Here is a 19,355-nt window from a genome sequence, read left to right as displayed (position 1 = left end):
GTGGCGCATGCCTTTAATCCCAGCACTCGGGAGGCAGAGATAAGAGGATCGCCATGAGTTCAAGGCTACCCTGAGACTCTATAGTGAATTCCAGGTCAGCCTGGGCTAGAGTGAGACCCTACCTCAAAAAAAAAAAAAAAAAAAAAAAAAAGCCAAGAATGGGGAATAGTCAATGAGTCCAAATGGTTCTAAGAACCACTATAGGTCATGGACAAGGTCAAGCACAGAACCAAGGATAGCCTCTCAGATTCTGACCAAACAGAAAATGGTTTGGGCCATGCGTGGTGGCACACGCCTTTAATTCCAGCACTTGGAAGGCAGAGGTAGGAGGATCACTGTGAGTTCGAGGCCACCCTGAGACTACCTAGTAAATTCCAGGTCAGACTGGGCTAGAGTGAGACTCTACCTTGAAAAACTAAAACAAACAAACAAAGTGGTTTGGGAAGAAGCCCCCAGCTTTAGTGGGTCTGGAAATAATCCCAAGTAATGCATTCTCGGGTTTTTTCCCACAGACAGGACCTCAGGTTCAAGAAGGTGGTGGATCTTGGGTAGGGGTAGGGTGAACCAGTGACTACATTCAAGGCAGTGACATTTCGTTCTCCTCCTGTATTGTTCTAGCACCCTCTGGGGTTTGATATTTTGTCTGTGCAAAACTTCCTCCCTCCTCCTGTCTCTCCAGACTGTCAAGTCCATTCTGTGCTAAGACAGAGTACTAAGCATTGCAGAATCTTGACTCTTGCCTCCCTCTCCACCCAGCATGTCGTTTTCTAACTTGGTCTCTTCTCTACCTGAGTCCCCTTCTAGCAGTCATTCATTCATGGTACTTTCATATCATAGAATGTCAGCTCCAAAGAACACACACTCCTCTGTCTTGTTCACTGGAGGCCACCGTCCAGCACATAGCAAACACTCTTCACAGAGGACCTGCTTGTCAGCTTCTTCCATCACGCCTCCTGCATGTGTGTATTCATCCACCCCGACACCTCAACATCAGAGGTGCTTCCTCAGCCAAGAAGCCTCCCTGGGTTTCTGGAGGACACACTGACAGCTTGTGTGAGTGGCACATGGTGCAAATTAAGTCTAGGCCAGGCTTTTTCATGAGCTGTTGAAGGAACAGCCAACCCCCATCCCATCCCATTCCCTCCTTGGCTCCTGCCTATTCATTCATCTGACTTTGCACCTCTTCTCCTGGCCTCATCCAATGTCTGATCAAGATGGGTGGTGAGTGCTCACTTCCCCAGCAACCTAGCAGTGCCTTGAGCATCAACAGCTCCTTGGCCAGCACAGAGCACATCAACATGAGCCAGAAAAGCTCTCTATTCAGGCCATGAAAAGATTCCTCAAGGAGGAAAATGAAGTGCAGTGCCAAGGAGGCTGGCAGCAGGAGCAGGTGTCATAGATCTTGTAGGTCCCACCCAGTGCATGTCTGGGGAGTCTAACATCCAGTCTCCTGTGGCTGCACTCCTGCTGCCAACATGGGTGTGGAGCTGACAAGAGGTGGGCAGCATGGCTTTACACGCCATCCCTGTCAAGCAGACGTGCTGGTATGCGTAACTTCATAGGCACAGAGATCAGTTAAATGTGGATAAACAACTAGTAAGTGATGAGTTGGTGGGATTTTTCACCATTAAAAATTGTATCATTTCATAGGGCTGGAGAGATGGATTAGTGGTTAAGGCATTTGCCTGCAAAACCAAAGGACCCAGGTTCGATTCCCCAGGACCAGGACCCATATAAGCCAGATGCACAAGGTGGAGCATGCATCTGGAGTTCGTTTGCAGTGATTGGAGGCTCTGGCATACTCATTTTCTCTCTCCACCTCTTTATCTTCAAATAATAAAATAATAAATGAACATTTTTTAAAAAGTGTATCATTTAGTAGTCTGGGGAGCTAGCTCAGTCAGTAAAGTGCTTGCCTCACATTTACTGAGTTTGGTCCCCAGAACTTATGGAAGAATGGAGGGAAACAATGACACATGTTTGTAACCCCAGGCTGGGGTGTAGAAACAAGAGGATCCCTAAAGTGCATTACCCAGCCAGTCTAGCTAACTTGGTAACTTCTAAGCCAGTAAGAAACCCTGTCTTAAAAAACACAAGGGCTGGAGAGATGGCTTAGTGGTTAAGGTGCATGCTGAAAAGCCTAAGCACCCAGGTTGAATTCTCCAGGTCCCAGAAAGCCATATGCACATGGTGGTACATGCATCTGGAGTTCATTTGCAGTGGCTAAAGGCATTGGCATGCCCATTCTCATTCTCTCTCTCCCTCTGTCTCTAATGAATAAATAAATAGTCTTTAAAAAAAAAAAAAACAGGGGCTGGAGAGATGGCTTGGCGGTTAGGCGCTTGCCTGTGAAGCCTAAGGACCCCAGTTCGAGGCTCGGTTCCCCAGGTCCCACGTTAGCCAGATGCACAAGGGGGCGCACGCATCTGGAGTTCGTTTGCAGAGGCTGGAAGCCCTGGCGCGCCCATTCTCTCTCTCCCTCTATCTGTCTTTCTCTCTGTGTCTGTCGCTCTCAAATAAATAAATAAATAAAAATTAAAAAAAAAACAGGGCTAAAGAGATGATTTAACAGTTAAGGAGTTTGCTTGCAAAGCCAAAGGATCCCAGTTAGATTCCCCACATAAGCCAGATGCACAAGAGGATGCATGCATCTGGAGTTCGTTTACAGTGGCTGGAAGCCCTGGCATGCCCATTCTCTCTCTCTCTCAAATAAATAAATTAATTAAATATATCTTTTTTTTAAAACATAGACAGGGTGCTGGAGAGATGGTTCAGTGCTTAAGGTGCTTGCCTGCAAAGCCAAAAGACCCAGGTTCAATTCCTCAGGACCCTCGTAAGCCAAATGTACAAGATGGCACATGCGTTCATTTGCAGCAGCTGGATGCCCTGGTGTGCCCATTCTCTTCCTCTCTACCTCTCTCTCTCTCGATCTCTCTCTCTCTTAAATAAATAAATATCAATAAAATATTTTTAAAAGACCATAGAGGCCGAGGGTGATGGCGCACACCTTTAATCCCAGCACTCTGGAGGAAGAGGTAGGAGGATCACCGTGAGTTCAAGGCCACCATGAGGCTATGTATTGAATTCCAGGTCAGCCTGTGCTAGAGTGAGACCCTACCTTGAAAAAAACAAAACCAAACACAGGGAGTAGTGAAAGACGGCTCAGCAATTAAGTGCATTTATTGCGCAAGCCTGTGGGCCTGAGTGCAACCCTCTGGAACCCATATAAGGAGTTGTATGTGACTTCACGGGTCTATAAGCCCAGTCTCGCAAGTGAGCAGAGACACAGAAATTGCCAGAACTTGTGAAAAACATGGCAAAGTCTGAGGTCAGTAAGAGCCTGTAGCTCGAGGCTGAGGAGGTAACTCCAACAGTTGAAGGTGCTTACGTGGAAAGCCTGACTACATCCGACCCCGTATCCACATGGAGCCAGATGCACAGAGGGGTGGTCGCATGCAGCTGGAGCTTCTGAGAGGCCCTGATGCATCCTCTCTCTCTCTCTCAAATATATAGATTATAGCCAGGCATGGTGGCACACGCCTTGAATCCCAGCACTCGGGAGGCAGAGGTAGGAGGATCTCTGAGAGTTCGAGGCCACCCTGAGAATACCGAGTGAATTGAATTCCAAAATTTCAGGACAGTTTGGACTAGAGTGAGTGAGACTCTACCTTGAAAAAAAAATAGAGCAAGAAAGAGAAAAGCTCAAACAAGAGCTATGGAGCAGTGATACAGCAGGACACCAATATTCCTCTCCAGTCTATGGCAAGCGAGAGCACCCCTCCACAGGTAAGCAGTGGGGTGCTACAAGGACATCCCTTTGTATATACACCACACTCCACACATACAGTCACATGCAAAAAAAATTGGACAGTGCCTGAGGAATAACACCCAAGGTTGTCCTCTGACTTACGCACGCACATGCGCACGCGCGCGCGCGCACACACACACACACACACACACACACACCATTTAAGTCATTTAAAGTTAATAGAATTTAATTTTGTTTTGTTTTGTTTTTTCGAGGTAGGGTCTCACTCTAGCCCAAGTTAACCTGGAACTTATTCCATAGTTTCAGGCTGGCCTTGAACTCACAGCAATCCCCCTACCTCTGCCTTCTGAGTGCTGGGATTAAAGGCGTGCACCACCATGCCCAGCATAATTTCTTGTTTTTGTTTTTCCAGGTAGGGTTTCACTCTAGTCCAGGCTGACCTGGAATTCACTATGTAGTCTCAGAGTGGCCTCAAACTCACAGCAATCCTCCTACCTCTGTCTCCCAAGGTTTTTTTTTGTTGTTGTTGTTTTGTTTTGTTTTTTTTTGTTTTTGCTGGGATTAAAGGAGTGTGCCATGATGCTGCCTGTCCAGAATTTAACTTTTTTTTTTTTTCAAAGCAGGGTCTCACTCTACCTTAAGCTGACCTGGAATTCACTATGTAGTCTTAGGGTGGCCTCAAATTTATACACTGGTCCTCCTACCTCTGCCTCCTGAGTGCTGAGATTAAAGGTATGAGCCATCACACCTGGCTCCAGAATTTAATTTTTTAAGTTTTTATTATTTTTTATATTATTATTATTATTATTATTATGGTTTTTCGAGGTAGGGTCTCACTCCAGCCCAAACTGACCTGGAATTTATTATGTTGTCTCAGGATGGCCTCGAACTCATGGTGATCCGCCTACTTCTGCCTCCCAAGTGCTGGGATTAAAGGAGTGCACCACCACATCCAGCTATTTTTTTAATTTTTTAAAATTTATTTGAGGAAGAGAAAGAGGCAGACAGAGAAAAAGAAAACAGGCATGCTAGGGCCTCTAGCCACTACAAATGAACTCTAAACCCATGTGCCACCTTGTGCATCTGGCTTATGTGGGTCCTGGAGAATTGAACCTGGGTCCTTTGGCTTTGCAGGCAAATGCCTTAACCACTAAGCCATCTCTCCAACCCCAGAATTTATTTATTTATTTATTTGGTTTTTTCGAAGTAGGATTTCACTCTAGTCTAGGCTGGCCTGGAATTCACTCTGAATTCTCAGGGTGGCCTCAAACTCATGGCAATCCTCCTACCTCTGCCTCCTGAGTGCTAGGATTAAAGGCATGCCTGGCTCCCCCAAAATTTAATTTTTTTAAAGGAGAGTCTTTTTAAAAATTTTTTTGTTTATCTTTACTTATTTATTTGAGAGCAACAGACAGAGAGAGAAAGAGGCAGATATATAGAGAGATAATGGGCACACCAGGGCCTCCAGCCACTGCAAACGAACTCCAGATGCATGCGCCCTCTGGTGCATCTGGCTAACATGGGTCCTGGGGAACCAAGCCTCTAACCGGGGTTCTTAGGCTTCACAGGCAAGCGCTTAACAGCTAAGCCATTTCTCCAGCCCAGAATTTAATTTTTAATGATGGTAATATTGCAAAACCGGAAAAGCCCTGAAAATATAACAGTAGGCTTCTGCAAATAGTTAGTACTAACACCAGTCTGCTACTGTTCCCATCTCCTGCACAATTACACACCCTACACCCAGACCCCAGACATCCTAGTCTATTCCCTAACCCTAACCCCAATCTCCTCACTCATTCACAATATGGTGAGCTCCATACTCAATGATACCCAGAGGCCCTGTCACCAAGTCCTATTCACCCAGACCTTACTTTAAGCACCCTGATTCCTAGGTTCTGTTCATTAGGATCTCTTCCTCACACCCTACTGCCCATGGGTGCTCCAAACACTTGGTCTCCTCATCCAGGAAATGTAGTGCTCAGCTAGAACAGGTTTTCCACCCCGGTCTCTATCTCAGAGGGTGGGTCCCTTCCACTTTGACAGCCTTGATCCCCTTCAACTGTCCTCTTCCTCCACCTCCCCAGGACCTGCTTTCTAGGATCAAGCCATTCTCCATCTTCAGGGCCTCCTGGCCTTTGTCCCCTCCCCTCTGAACTCAGGTGCCTTATGGCTGCAAGAGTAACGGGCTCTGTGGTACGCTCCTACCCAGCCTAGGTTATGCTATAAAAGTGACCCTGAAAGAGAAAAAGGAGAGCCACGTTCTGTGCAGGGAGTGAAGCAACTCGTGTCCGGCTTCCCCACCCTCAGCCTTAGGCTCCCTCCTGGCGCTGCTCTCGGACTGAGGCCTGGGAAGACCCAGCTCCCAGGATCTCCACCTCTGGACTCCACCCTCGGCCCCTCCAGTTTTTTCTTTCTTTCCAGGCCACTTTTCCTTCTGGGTCTTGGGACCCTCACCAGCCCCCAGCCCCTCCGTGCAGACCACTCGAGATGAAGACAAGAGCGCATCCCTCACAGGCTGGCTGCTCCACCTTCTTCTATTTCTGGGGAGTGATGAGTGGTTTTACTTACAAGAAGGTCCTCTTGGGCTTCAGTAGAGTTTTGAGGAAATGTCAGTGACTCCTGGGCTTCACCTGCGTTTGGGGCCCCCATTCTCATGAGAGGTAGGGCCGCTTGTTCTCTGTTCCCCGCGTCCGACTCAGCACCCATCCTCCATCCTGCTTCCCCCTGCAACTCCTGCTCAGAAGTTGGATGGATCCCTTTATAATCAGCCAATCCCAAATATGGACCCCTCAGAGTTGGGCAGGATCTGAGCACTAGTATCTAGGGCCCATTGCAGGCAGGGTCCACTCCCAGTATCTCTGACGGCAGTGCCATGGCTACCAGTCACACGTCCCATGCTGGCGCACACTCACGTTGCCTTGGGTTGAGTTCTGGTCTTCGAGTAGCTGTGTAGAGTCAGTTCTGTAGCCTTCAGTTTCCCTATCTGTAAAATGTGGGTGATATAAAGCCAGATTGGCTGTGGCAAACAACCCTGCTGTGCACACACACAAAAATAAGTAAATAAAAATTAAGAAAAAGAAAAGAGAATGTGGGTGATAACAGCTCCCACCTCATGGAGGTGCTGTGAGGATCTGAGACACATTTCCTATGTGGTGGCACACCACAACTGGAATGTAACAAGACTCTCACAAGCAACTGCTCTCTTCAATGTCACCTTGAGTTGTACTGCTAGTTAGTACTTGCAGAACCAAACTAATTTCTCCATAGAAGTCACCAGCCACTTTTGTTTTCATCAGCCATAACCTCTAACGGTGACACAATTGCCGTGCCCACACCAGCTGCAGGTTCCAGTGAGAACGCCCTAACCTCTGCCCCCGAATTGGCCACAGTCAACTCTCCTGGAGCCACCACATCTGGGCAAAATACAACAGCATTGCTATCCAGCTCCAGTGCCACCAACGCAGCAGAGACAACCGCCAGTGTCACCAATACAGCGGTGACAAGCTCCAGTGTCACCAGCGCAGTAGTGACAAGCTCCAATGTCACCAGCATAAGCCCAGACATGCCAGGGCATGGGGAGAGCCTGCGGGGCCAGCTGAGGCCGTGGGAAGTAGCCCTCATTGCCCTGGCTTCGGTGGCGATGGCTGTTACCCTCACCGTGGGGCTCGCCCTCTCTCTCTCATGAGTACCTAGACAGTGGAAACCCATCTTCTTTCTTTTTAAAATATATTTTAAAGTTTATTTTATTTATTTATTTACTTGAGAGAGAAAGAGAGAAAGGGCACACCAGGGCCTTCAACCTATGCAAACAACCTCCAGAAACATGTGCCACCTTGTGGCTTATGTGGATCCTGGGGAATCAAATGTGGGTCCTTTGGCTTTGCAGGCAAGCACCTTAACTGCTAAGCCATCTCTCCAGCCCTGGAAACCCATTTTCTGAGACAGGAATGCAGGAAAGTGAGGAAGGCAATGGGCAGAGAGCAGTAAACAGAAGCTTACACTAAAGGACAGGTTAGAGCCAATAAGAGAGAGGGTCAGAAAAGCCAGGGACCACAGTAGAGGACATTGAAGAGAAGGAAACCAAATTAAAGCCAAGGGGTGAGGGGTGCTGAGGATAAGGAATGGGAAGGGAGGAGGGCTCCCCTTTGAAGAAATTAATCTTGTTTTCTAGAGAAACTCTCCATGCCTGAGGAACCTCTACCACCCACAGGGCCCCAGAAGCAGCCCATGCCCTCCAGGCTATAATGGGCCAAGGGCCACGGACACCTGTTTTAGGGACCGTTGTCCTCATGCAGCCATGGAACTAACTGGGAGACAGTGTCCCTGAGTATCCCTGAAGTCAGAGCATCACTATTCTGAGGAGGAGGAGAGATGCGGCCAGCCAACCAAGCAATGGGGACAGCCAGGGCCGCAGAAGGCCAGGCCTTCTCCATGTTCCGTCACAGCCCAGCACTTGGTTTTCCAGCCCAGAAACAGAAAGCGCCAGATGTGATTTACAGTTAAATTAATGCATCGAAGGCACGTGGGAGCCAGAGTTTGGGTGTGCGTGCATCACTGGGAAGAGAGGCCCGCACCTCTCAGGGTCCCCTTTCCCTAAATTCTCCCAGGTCTCAAATCCCTTGAGTGACACCCAGAAACCTCCTCACAAATGAAATGTGGAGGAGGAGCCGGAGTTGATTTTACAGACTGGTGTTGACAGTGAATGAGTTAGACCCTGCAGAGGGGGGCATGGGCACTGTGTGTCTTGCTAATGGAGCTGCCCAGGCATGGCCACGGTCCCTCTCAGCAGTCTACCCCAGGAGTGAGCTCTCCAGGAGGGCCCTGCCGCTTTTCCCTCCCCAGCAGTGTCCTGAGCAGGCCTGACCCAGCTTACCAGAACCTCAGCTCTCAGCAACCCCTGCAAAGCCAGACCTGAGACAGGGACACGAAGCCCATCTGTCCAGGTGCTAGCAGGGTTCTCCTGGTGAAGGCCCTGCCCTGCCCTGTCACCGCTTCTGGTGCAAGTGGCTCATCCTCCATGCCTGACTCTGACTCCTCTCATCGAAAACAAATCACTTCCCCCTTTTTACTTCACTTAACCTCGCCAAACTTCTTCACTTCCTGGGATCTCAGCCAGTTTTAAAAGACCAAAGCTGTTTCTCGAGGTATGGTTTACAATAGTATTAACAAAATTAGCCCCTTTCTTGTGTGTGGAGTGTTTCTAAGGAGGGTCTCACTAGTCCCGGTTGACTTGGAACTCATTCTATAGAGTCCCATGCTGTTCTTGAATTCATGGCAATCCTGCTACCTCTGCATCCTGAGTGCTGGAATTAAAGATGTATGCCACCATGCCTGGTGCAATTTTTTTTTTTCGTTTGTCTTTTCCTTCCTTTTTCTCTCTCCCCTTCTTCTCCTTTCCCACTACTGAGGGTCTTGAATACTGTACCACTGAGCTATATACACCTTTTACAAGTTTACTTTTTATTTTGAGACAAGGTCTCACTAAGTTGCCCAAGACTAGTCTTGAATTCACTCTTAGCTCAGACTGGCCTTGAACTTTTGATCCCCCTGCCTCTGCCTCCAGAGGAATTGATTATAAGCCTATGATTATAGGAGATCAATGCCAGCCAGCCTAGAACTACAGAGTGGGTCGGCCTAGGCTACAGTGATACCCTGTCCCAAATAACAAAAAAAGAGAAAAAGAAAATTCAAGAATAGGTTAGACTAATCTGTGGTCACAGAGACCAGATCCTGGTTTTGTATGAGACCAAGGACTTTAGGAAGAGGGACTTCCTACATGACACAAAGGTTTCATCCGTTGATGAGCCATCAACTGCACAGGGGAACAAATTTGTCCACTCACTTAACTGAATCATTAAGGTCTGTGTGTACAATGTGAATTTTACCACAACTAAAATAAAAGCTATGTCATATCCCTCCTCATCAATCTCCTCTTCATATATATATATACATATATACATGTATATTCATATATTCATGTATATATATACATATATACACACACATATATACAGGGAAAGAGGGAGAGAGAAAATGAGAACCTCTAGCCACTGCAGGCGAACTCCAGACACATGCGCCCCCTTGTGCATCTGGCTAACATGGGTCCTGGGAAATCGAACCTGGGTCCTTTGCCTTTGCAGGCAAATGCCTTAACTGCTAAGCCATCCCTCCAGCCCCTCCCCTTCATTTTTAACAGTTCCTCACTCCTTCATCTTCAGATAATCATCCTCTTCATTCATCCTTGCACTGTGTTTACAGAGCGCCTGAGAAGCTGAAGGGACCAGGAGGACCTGTAGGTCACCATTCTATGAGGAAAACAGATTTTTAGAGAGATGGATTGTAGCCAATGACCCACTCCTACCCATTCACATGTCTCCAGTGGAGATAGGTAATGTGACCAAGTGGGGCAGGGGTGCTCATGCAACAGAAGATATGTGGATTATGAAGTTAGTGGGTGCTGACAGGAGATGGGAAGTGCCAGACACGCCTCAGCTTGTGCAGGCCTGGGCATGGCCAGCAGTGGTAGAATACTCGTGGAACTAGATGGCACCTCAGGGGGAGAAGATGCAGGGGTTGATTCAGGGCTAGGAATGCCACACCAAGGAGTCAAGAGTTCAACAGGAAGCCAACAGGGCAGCATAGGGTGGAGTGGGACAATTATTTTTCCAAGCAAAAACCCTCTGACCACCTGAATGAATAGAAAACAAGGGACAGAATCTAGAAAGAAAGCTGTTGTCATGTCCCAGCAAAGAAAGAACACGGAGACCAGACCCAGAAGAAAAGGGACTCTTGCAGCAGGAGTCACACCTAGCACTCTTTAAAATATTTTTTGTTTATTTTTATTGATTTATTTGAAAGTGACAGACAGAGAGAAAGAGGCAGATAGAGAGAGAGAATGGACGCACAAGGGCCTCCAGACACTGCAAACGAACTCCAGATGCGTGGGCCCCCTTGTACATCTGGCTAATGTGGGACCTGGGGAATCGAGCCTCAAACCGGGGTCCTTAGGCTTCACAGGCAAGCGCTTAACCACTAAGCCATCTCTCCAGCCCCCTAGCACTCTTTAAAAGAACCTTATCTCTGAACTCTGTGGCAATTTTTATTAAAAGGCCTATTTTAGGGCTAGAGGGATGGCTTAAGAGTTAAATTGTTTGCCTGCAAAACCTAAGAACCCAGGTTTGGCCAACCAGAACCCACATAAGCCAAAGGCACAAGGTGGACACATTGCAGTGGCTGAAGGCCCTGGCATGCCAATTCTCTCTCTCTCTCTCACTCTCTCTCTCTCTCTCACTCTCTCTCTTTCTCTCTCTAGAAAAAGTTCTTGTTTTAGGGCTGAGAGATGGCTGACCAGTTGAAGGCACTTGCTTTCAAAGCCTTCCAGCCTGGATTCAGTTCCCCAGCACCTATGTAAAGCCAGATGCAAAACTGCACATATCTGTTGTTCATTTGCAACAGCAAAGAAACCCCAGCACATACACATAAACACAGTTACATGTACTCATGCAAACAAATAAAACTTTTAACTTTACTTTTATTTATTTGAGAGACAGAAAGAAAGGCAGAGAGAGGGAGAGAGAGAATGTGTGTGTGTGTGTGTGTGTGTGTGTGTGTGTGAAGGCAAGCGCCTTAATTGGCTGCGCCATCTCTCCAGCCCAAATTTGAATGATTTTTGCAGTTTCATCAGTAGTGTTTATAATTTCTTAGTGTCTACATTTGTATAAACTATATGATTTCTTAGTTTAGATAAGTATATTTGCACTACCTTATCTTGTTAGAAGTCAGGGCAGGAGGGAAAGTTGGGGAAGGATCCCTTTGTTTCTACAATTCTTCTGTAAGCCTAACATTATCTCAAAAGTTAAGAAAGGAACAGGGCATGGTGGTCATTGTTGTCTTTATCCTAGCACTTAGGAGGCAGAGATAGGAGGATCGCTGAGAGTTCAAGGCCACCCTGAGACTACACAGTGAATTCCAGGTCAGCCTGAGCTAGAGTGAGAGACCCTACCACCAAAAACAAAAAAAAAAAAAAAGAAATGAACAAGCAGGGAATGGTGGTCATCGTCATCTTTATCCCAGCGCTCGGGAGGCAGAGGTAGGTGGATGGCTGTCAGTTTAAGGCCAACCTGGGACCACAGAGTGAATTCCAGGTCAGCCTGGGCTAGAGTGAGACCCTACCTGGAAAAATCCAAAAAACAAAATGGACAAAATAAAGAAGCTGTGTGTGGTAGCTCACGCCTATAGTCCCGGTACTGGGTAGGTTTACACAGGAAGATTGCTGGAAGTTTGAGGCCAGCATGAGCATCAGACTGTGTCTGAAAACAAACTAAGTGACTGACTAACAGGAGCAGTTGAGGTAATTAAATTAGGTGAACCAATGATTCATCAGACTGGATCAGCTGGCTGCAGTCTGAGCGGCAGCCAGGACCCTGTCCTTCCTGAGCCCTCTCTCCTTAGGAGGACTGTGGTGGTCTGAATGTAAAGGTCTCCCATCACCTCATGCTTTTATGCTTATTCTCCAGTGGTGGCGCTGTTTAGGAAGGCTGTGGAGACTTTGGGAAGTGGAGCCTTGCTGAAGGAGACTGGGGACAAGCCCTGTGGATGTGATAGCCGGGCCCCACTTGCCATATTCATCTGGCTCTCTCTCTACTTCCTTCATGCTGTGTAAAGATGTGACATCAGCTGTCTGCTCGGCTACACTTGATAAGGAAACTTCCGCTCAAAACTGTAAGCTGCAATAGATTCTTTCCTTCCATAAACTGCTTCTAGTTGAGTACTTTGCCCTAGTAATGAAAAAGGAACTAACACAAGACCTTTTGAAGATTAAATACCTCTGAAGGAAAACAAGACCCCACCATCATTTCCTGGACAGTATTCTGAGGTAGGGATGAAGTCAGAGAAGGAGAGAGGAAAGACAGATACCCTCACCTGGCCTGACAGGACTTTGGGGTTTCTGGGGAAGCTGGCTGAGGGCCCCAAGTGGTAGGAGATCAACCTGAGGGCTCAAGAGGAGCCAGTGACAAGATCCCTAACCGAACTGAAAGCACACAGATTGGCCTAATCTTGCTAGTCAGCAAGCTCAGAGGATGCCCCTGTCTCTGCCTCCCCAGCACTAGAATTGCTTGTGCCACTAGGCCTTGCAGATTAGGGATTGGAACTCAGGTCCTCAGGCTTGAGTGGCAAGCACTTTACAAACTGAGCCATCTCCTCAGCCCTTTGAGAACAGCTTTTTGCTAGGACAATCAGTGATGCCCCTCACAGTGACGAATGTGATCTCATTACTGCTTAGCTCTGGACTCTGGTACAAAGCCAAGAGCCCTACTTGCCCCCGTGGTCCCTCTGTCCTCCCTGGCCTGCCACTTGAGTGTGCCTGACCCCTCTGCCTCACTTCCGCAGTGACCAAGAAGGCGGCTCCTCCCTGTAGGAAGGAAGACCCGGAGCACAGGAGAGTAGTGCGTACAAGTCACACAGACACTGGGGCTGTGCACAAAAGACCGAAGGACAGGTTAGGAGGAGGAAAAGATGTTCCGGCTTTCATCCCTGTGGAGTCTCTGAGATGAAAAGATGTGGAATGACATGCCCAGACCCTGGATAGATGGGTCAGAATCCCAGGAGAATGATCCTTTGGGACTGGCAGGGCAGGTCCTGAGCACAAGTGTGGACATGGAGAGGGAAACTTGGTAGGTTCCAGACCCCACGATGCGCCTCCAGGAAGCTGCATCCCCAACTACCTGCCACCCTTTCCTGCTCTCCTTAGAGGAAGCACTCAGCTTCTGATTACTTTTGATTTTAGTCAGTTTCTATATTTCAGCTATCGTTGGGAAAGGAAAGATTTGAGTCCTGTTAGAGAACTTCTAGGAATCACAGAAAGTTGGGAGGAATAGTTTAGGGTAGCAGGACCTCAAACTTTAAATTTTTTTTTTTTTTTTGGTTTTTTGAGGTAGGGTCTCACTCTGGCTCAGGCTGACCTGGAATTCACTATGTAGTCTCAGGGTGGCCTTGAACTCTCGGCGATCCTCCTACCTCTGCCTCCGAGTGCTGGGATTAAAGGCGTGCGCCACCACGCCCAGCTCAAACTTTAAATTGTACAATAGTGTAAGTTATACCTAACCCTAAGAATAAATAGTACTTGTCCTGGCACCTGCTGGCAGTGTGAGGGGTGGGGGGGGGAGCCATCCTTCTTGCATCTGCTCAACTCATTGCTGCTGTCAGCCCCAACTGGACCATACCCACCACCATCTGGGATTCCTCTCCCAACCCTACCCCAGTCACCATGAACTAACCCCCCTCCAGTCTGGTCTCTTCAGCCCCAGGTCTGAGCCACAAGCTGTCTCATTCCAAATCAGAAACCAAACCATGACCTGAATTTAATCTCTAATGAATCAGGTCCCTGTCTCGCATGTTTACCAGGTATAACCGCATGGCAAAGAGATACATCCAATCTCTCCCTCAACTGTAGAAAAGCCAAAGACCATGAGGGTAGATCCAGGCAGACTGTTCCCTGGGAAGAGACCAGACCTGGTAAGAATAGAATTAGAGGCTGGGTGTGTAATACTTCAAGAGTGTGGTTAAGGGCTGGAGAGATGGCTTAGCGGTTAAGTGCTTGCCTGTGAAGCCTAAGGACCCCGGTTCGAGGCTCGGTTCCCCAGGTCCCACGTTAGCCAGATGCACAAGGGGGCTCATGCGTCTGGAGTTTGTTTGCAGAGGCTGGAAGCCCTGGCGCGCCCATTCTCTCTTCCTTTATCTGTCTTTCTCTCTGTGTCTGTCGCTCTTAAATAAATTTAAAAAAAAAAAAGAGTGTGGTTAAAAGCCAGTGTGGTGGCGCACGCCTTTAATCCCAGCACTCTGGAGGCAGAGGTAGGAGGATCGCTATGAGTTCCAGGCCACCCTGAGATGACATAGTGAATTCCAGGTTAGCCTGAGCTACAGTGAGACCCTACCTCAAAAAAAAAAAAAAAAAAAAAAGAATGTGGTAGGGTTGGGGAGTTTGCTCAGTGGTTAAGGCATTTGCCTAAGGACTGGGTTCAATTCCCCAGGACCCATGTAAACCAGATGCACAAAGTGCCACATGTATCTGCAATTTGTTTGTAGTGGCTAGAGGGTCTGGTGTGCCCATTCATTCTCATTCTCTCTCTCTGTCTCTCTCTGTCTCTTTTTCACACATATACACAGCCTCTCTAATTTTTTTTTTTAATGCTGAAACAGGAGTGTCACTGTGACTTCAAGGCTTGCCTGACTTTAGCTCAGTGGCAGAGCACAAGTGTGATGACCTGGTTTCAAGTTCCAGTATGGAAAAAATTTTAAATAAATAAATAAGAAAGAGAGAGAGAAAAGAAAAGAAAAAGAGGGATTGGTGACACTGCCTGAGATCTGAGCATGGCAGGAGGGCCGGCAGCTCAAGGCCCGCTAGGTGACATGAGACTGTCTCAAAACAGCAAGTACATAGCAAGGCCTGGGCTACATGAGACCATGTGTTTAAAAACAAAAAAAAAGCCAGGTGGTTGGGCTGGAGAGATGGATTAGCGGTTAAGCGCTTGCCTGTGAAGCCTAAGGATCCCGGTTCGAGGCTCGGTTCCCCAGGTCCCACGTTAGCCAGATGCACAAGGGGGCGCACGCGTCTGGAGTTCGTTTGCAGTGGCTGGAAGCCCTGGCACGCCCATTCTCTCTCTCTCTCCCTCTATGTGTCTTTCTCTCTGTGTCTGTAGCTCTCAAATAAATAAATAAATAATGAACAAAAAATATTAAAAAGAAAAAAGCCAGGTGGGCTGCAGGGATGGCTTAGCAGGTAAGGCATTAGTCTGCGAAGCCAAAGGACCCTGGTTCAATTCTCCAGGGCCCACGTTAGCCAGATGCACAAGGGGGCACCTGCCTCTGGAGTTTGTTTGCAATGGCTGGAGGCCCTGGCATACCCATTCTTTCTTTCTCTCTCTCTCTCTCCCCCTCCCTCCCTCTTTCTCTGTCAAATAAATAAATAAATAAAATATTTTTTTAAATGCCAGGTGTGGTGGCAAATGCCTTTAATCCCAGCACTTGGGAGACAGAGATAAGAGGATTGCCATGAGTTAAAGGCCACCCTGAGACTACATAGTGAATTCCAGGTCAGCCTGGGCTAGAGTGAGACTCTACCTCAAAAAAGCAAAAACAAAAACCCAGGACATGAAAAATAAAAACAACTTTCAATAAGACTGGAGAGGCTACATGCCACTAGGTGAAGGTGGTATAAAAGATTAGACATTTACATAAGACAGGAACTGAGGGCAAAAGGAGTGGAAAGAACATTGACATGTTGAATAGTCCATTAGTGTCACAAATCATGCTTTTTGTGCACCTTGGTACCCACTCCAGAATTCTGCAAGACTTTTCAAGCCAGACCGGAGCAGGTGTTATGAGTACACCTCTTCTGTCCACAGATGCGGTTTGCAACAGCTCTCAGAGATGCACTGCTGGTGTATTTTCTGTCTTGGAGTCCTCCTCATTTCTGCAAGAGCTGGCCAAAGGCTCCTGTGACTGCCCTGTGGCTTCCTCTTTCTTCCTTTGGTCTGAAGCCCCAGTCTTCTCTCTCTGCTCTGCTGCTCAACACAGAAGGTCTGCCCCTCTCCTGCCAGCTGTCTCAGCCTAAGAATTGGGAGCAAGTGACAGCTTGTGTGCCAAGCCAATCATGCAGGTCATTAAAAGCTTGTCAATACCTGTGGATCGCTGAGACCATTGTGCACTGACCTCTGCCCCAGGGGTGGGCCTTGGCTTTCGATCCATTAACACAGTGAGTAAAGCCAACATGATGCATCCTATGGTTAAGTTGTTTGTGTTAATTCCACGGAGACGACACCTTGAAACTAGAGCCTTCTGAAGGATGGCTGGCAGGACAAAAATGGGAGGCAGAGCAGCCATCTGTACTTGACTCACACGGGAGTCACGGTCAATACTCGCCCCTGAGGGCTCAGTGTAGCATGCGTGCTTAGCATGCTTGAAGCCTTGGTTTCATGCGCCTTGGTTTCAATCCCCAGCACCTTAAAAATGCCTTAGAGGGGGAGCTTCTAGACCTTGCCTGTCACACACAAGTGGTCTTTTTGTGGGTTTGTTGTTGTTGTTTATTTTTTATTTTTTTATTTTAGAGAAAAAGAGACACAGAGAGAGAAACTTGGTGTGCTAGGGCCCTAGCCAGTGCACTCAAACTCCAGATGCTTTGCACCATTTAGCGGGCATGTGTGACCTTGCGCTTGCCTTACCCTTGTGCATCTGGCTAACATGGAATCTAGAGAGTGAACCTGAGTCCTTGGGCTTTGCAGGCATGTGCCTTAACCACTAAGCCATCTCTCCAGTCCAGAGAAAAACATTTCCACTGCCACATTGAGCTGCAAGATTTGGTGATTGGTCTCAGATAGCCATATACTCTCACTCACTGACATTTGTGATTTATCACTCTATCTGTGCATACCTTCTCTTTACTGGGCATCCCCGGCTCATTCCACCATATAAATTCAGCTGGTCTCCTTTTCTCTTTGTAAGTCCAGCATTTAAAGGCCTTTGGTAGGCCTAACTAAGGCATGCTATACCATGTGCTGACACTGTGCTGCCCAGACCAAGGAGACCAGCAAAGCATACCCAGACAGAACTGTGCCCAAACTGGATTGTGCCTGCTTGGGTGTGTTACTCCTCACAAAAATGCCTACGTATGCACCTTCGAATCCAGTCCCCCATCATTACCAGTGACCATGCTGGGATGTTTCTGGCCATGGTGGCTCACCACCTTCCCTCTGGAAGGTTTGCCCCTTAGTGATCACAGCTGTTCTGAACCCAGACCTGCTGAGGACCTAATCCATGGTTTATCTAAGCACACCCCTCTGTTTGGTCTCTAGCACCATATTTATTTCCTCTATGGAGCAGGTCAAGAGCCAGACTTGGTTACTTGCTTGCTGTCTGTCTCCTGCTACTGGGATGTCAATTCCTCAAGAACAGAGGCCGTAAGGACAATTTATGGGACAGATATGTAGTGAATGTATGTGTGTGTGTGTGTGTGTGTGTGTGTGTGTGTGTGTGTGTGTGTGTGTATATAGTTTTTCAAGGTAGGGTCTCACTCTAGCTCAGGCTGACCTGGAATTCACTATGTATTCTCAGGGTGGCCTAGAACTCATGGCAATCCTCCTACCTCTGTCTCCCGAGTGGAGGGATTAAAGGTGTGCACCACCACACCCGGCTCTTTGTAGTGAATATTAACTGAAGTTCCCAGAAAGAAAAATAAAAGTACAAAAGGAGACACTTCTGTGTTAAAGATTCTACAAGGCTAAAGTGACTGAATTTCCCAATTATGGAGAGTTAAAATTCAGACCAGAGCCAAATTATCTGGGGCTATTTTCAGTCCCTTTGAAAGTCATTCATTGCCCACTTGTGTCTGACCTGTTCCACACCCTTGTGACTATCAAAAACCTTGCAAATGTATTCTTAACAGACCACTAGTTTCCAGCATCCCAAAGCTAAGACTGTTATTGGATAGCAGCTAAAACCTGTAACAAAGTTTCCCCGCTTTTTTATAATCTAACAATATATATGAAAAGTGTCTTGATCAATGACTTTGTGTTTACTGTTGTTTGTTTGTTTTGGTTTTTTGAAGTAGAATCTCAATCTAGCCCAGTCTGACCTAGAGCTCAGTATGTATTCTCAGGGCAGCCTCAAACTTTTGGCGGTCCTCCTACCTCTGCCTCCTGGAATGCCGGGATTGGAGGCATACAACAACACCCAGCTAAGCCTTCCCCCCATAACAAGACTTTCCATTCCCTTGCGACCCCCCCCCCCCATGACTTTGTTCTGTTACTATAAAAACCTCATGAGGGCTGGAGAGATGCTCAGTATTTACCTGCAAAGCCTAACAACCCCAACTCGATTGCCCAGTACCCACATAATGCCAGTGCATGCATCTGGAGTTCATTTGCAGTGGCTAGAGGCCCTTGCACACCCATCCATTTTCTCTCTCTCTCTCTTCTTGCAAATAAATAAAAATTTAAAAATAACTTCATAGCTGTGTGTGTGTGTGGTGCACACCTTTAATCTCAGCACTTGGGAGGCAGAGGTAAGTGGCTTGCCATGAGTTTGAGGCCACCCTGAGACTACATAGTGAATTCCAGGTCAACCTGAGCTAGAGCAAGACCCTACCTCAAAAAATTAAAAAAAAAAAAAAAACTACCTCATGAAAATGATATAGCTTTGGAATGTGGGATTTGTTGTAAAGTTGGGTTCTTAGGCCCTGGTCACTCCTGTTTGGTACCAGAATAAACTACCTCTTATTCCCTTTGAAGTGAGAGCTGTGTGTTTGCATTGGCAACAGTAGCAATAATCATACTTCATCCAGCCTAGGTGAACATTTCAAATCCATCTACTGTGGATTAAGATGGAATCACGTGTGACCTTCCAGTCTTATTGCTGGAATAAAACAAATACCTGGCCAAAAATAGCTGATAGGAGGAAAGGGTTTATTCTGGCTTACAGTCTTGAGGGGATGCTCCATGATGGCAGGGGAAAGCATGGCATGAGCAGAGGTTGGGTATCACTTCTGCCACAGCAGGTGAAAAACAGCAATAGGAAACTGAACCAAGTTCTG

The sequence above is a fragment of the Jaculus jaculus genome, chromosome 8 (genome assembly GCF_020740685.1).
Source record: "Jaculus jaculus isolate mJacJac1 chromosome 8, mJacJac1.mat.Y.cur, whole genome shotgun sequence".
In the NCBI taxonomy this organism is placed as follows: Eukaryota; Metazoa; Chordata; class Mammalia; order Rodentia; family Dipodidae; genus Jaculus; species Jaculus jaculus.
The sequence above is the reverse complement of the archived record's forward strand: the minus strand, read 5'-3'. Positions refer to the sequence as shown.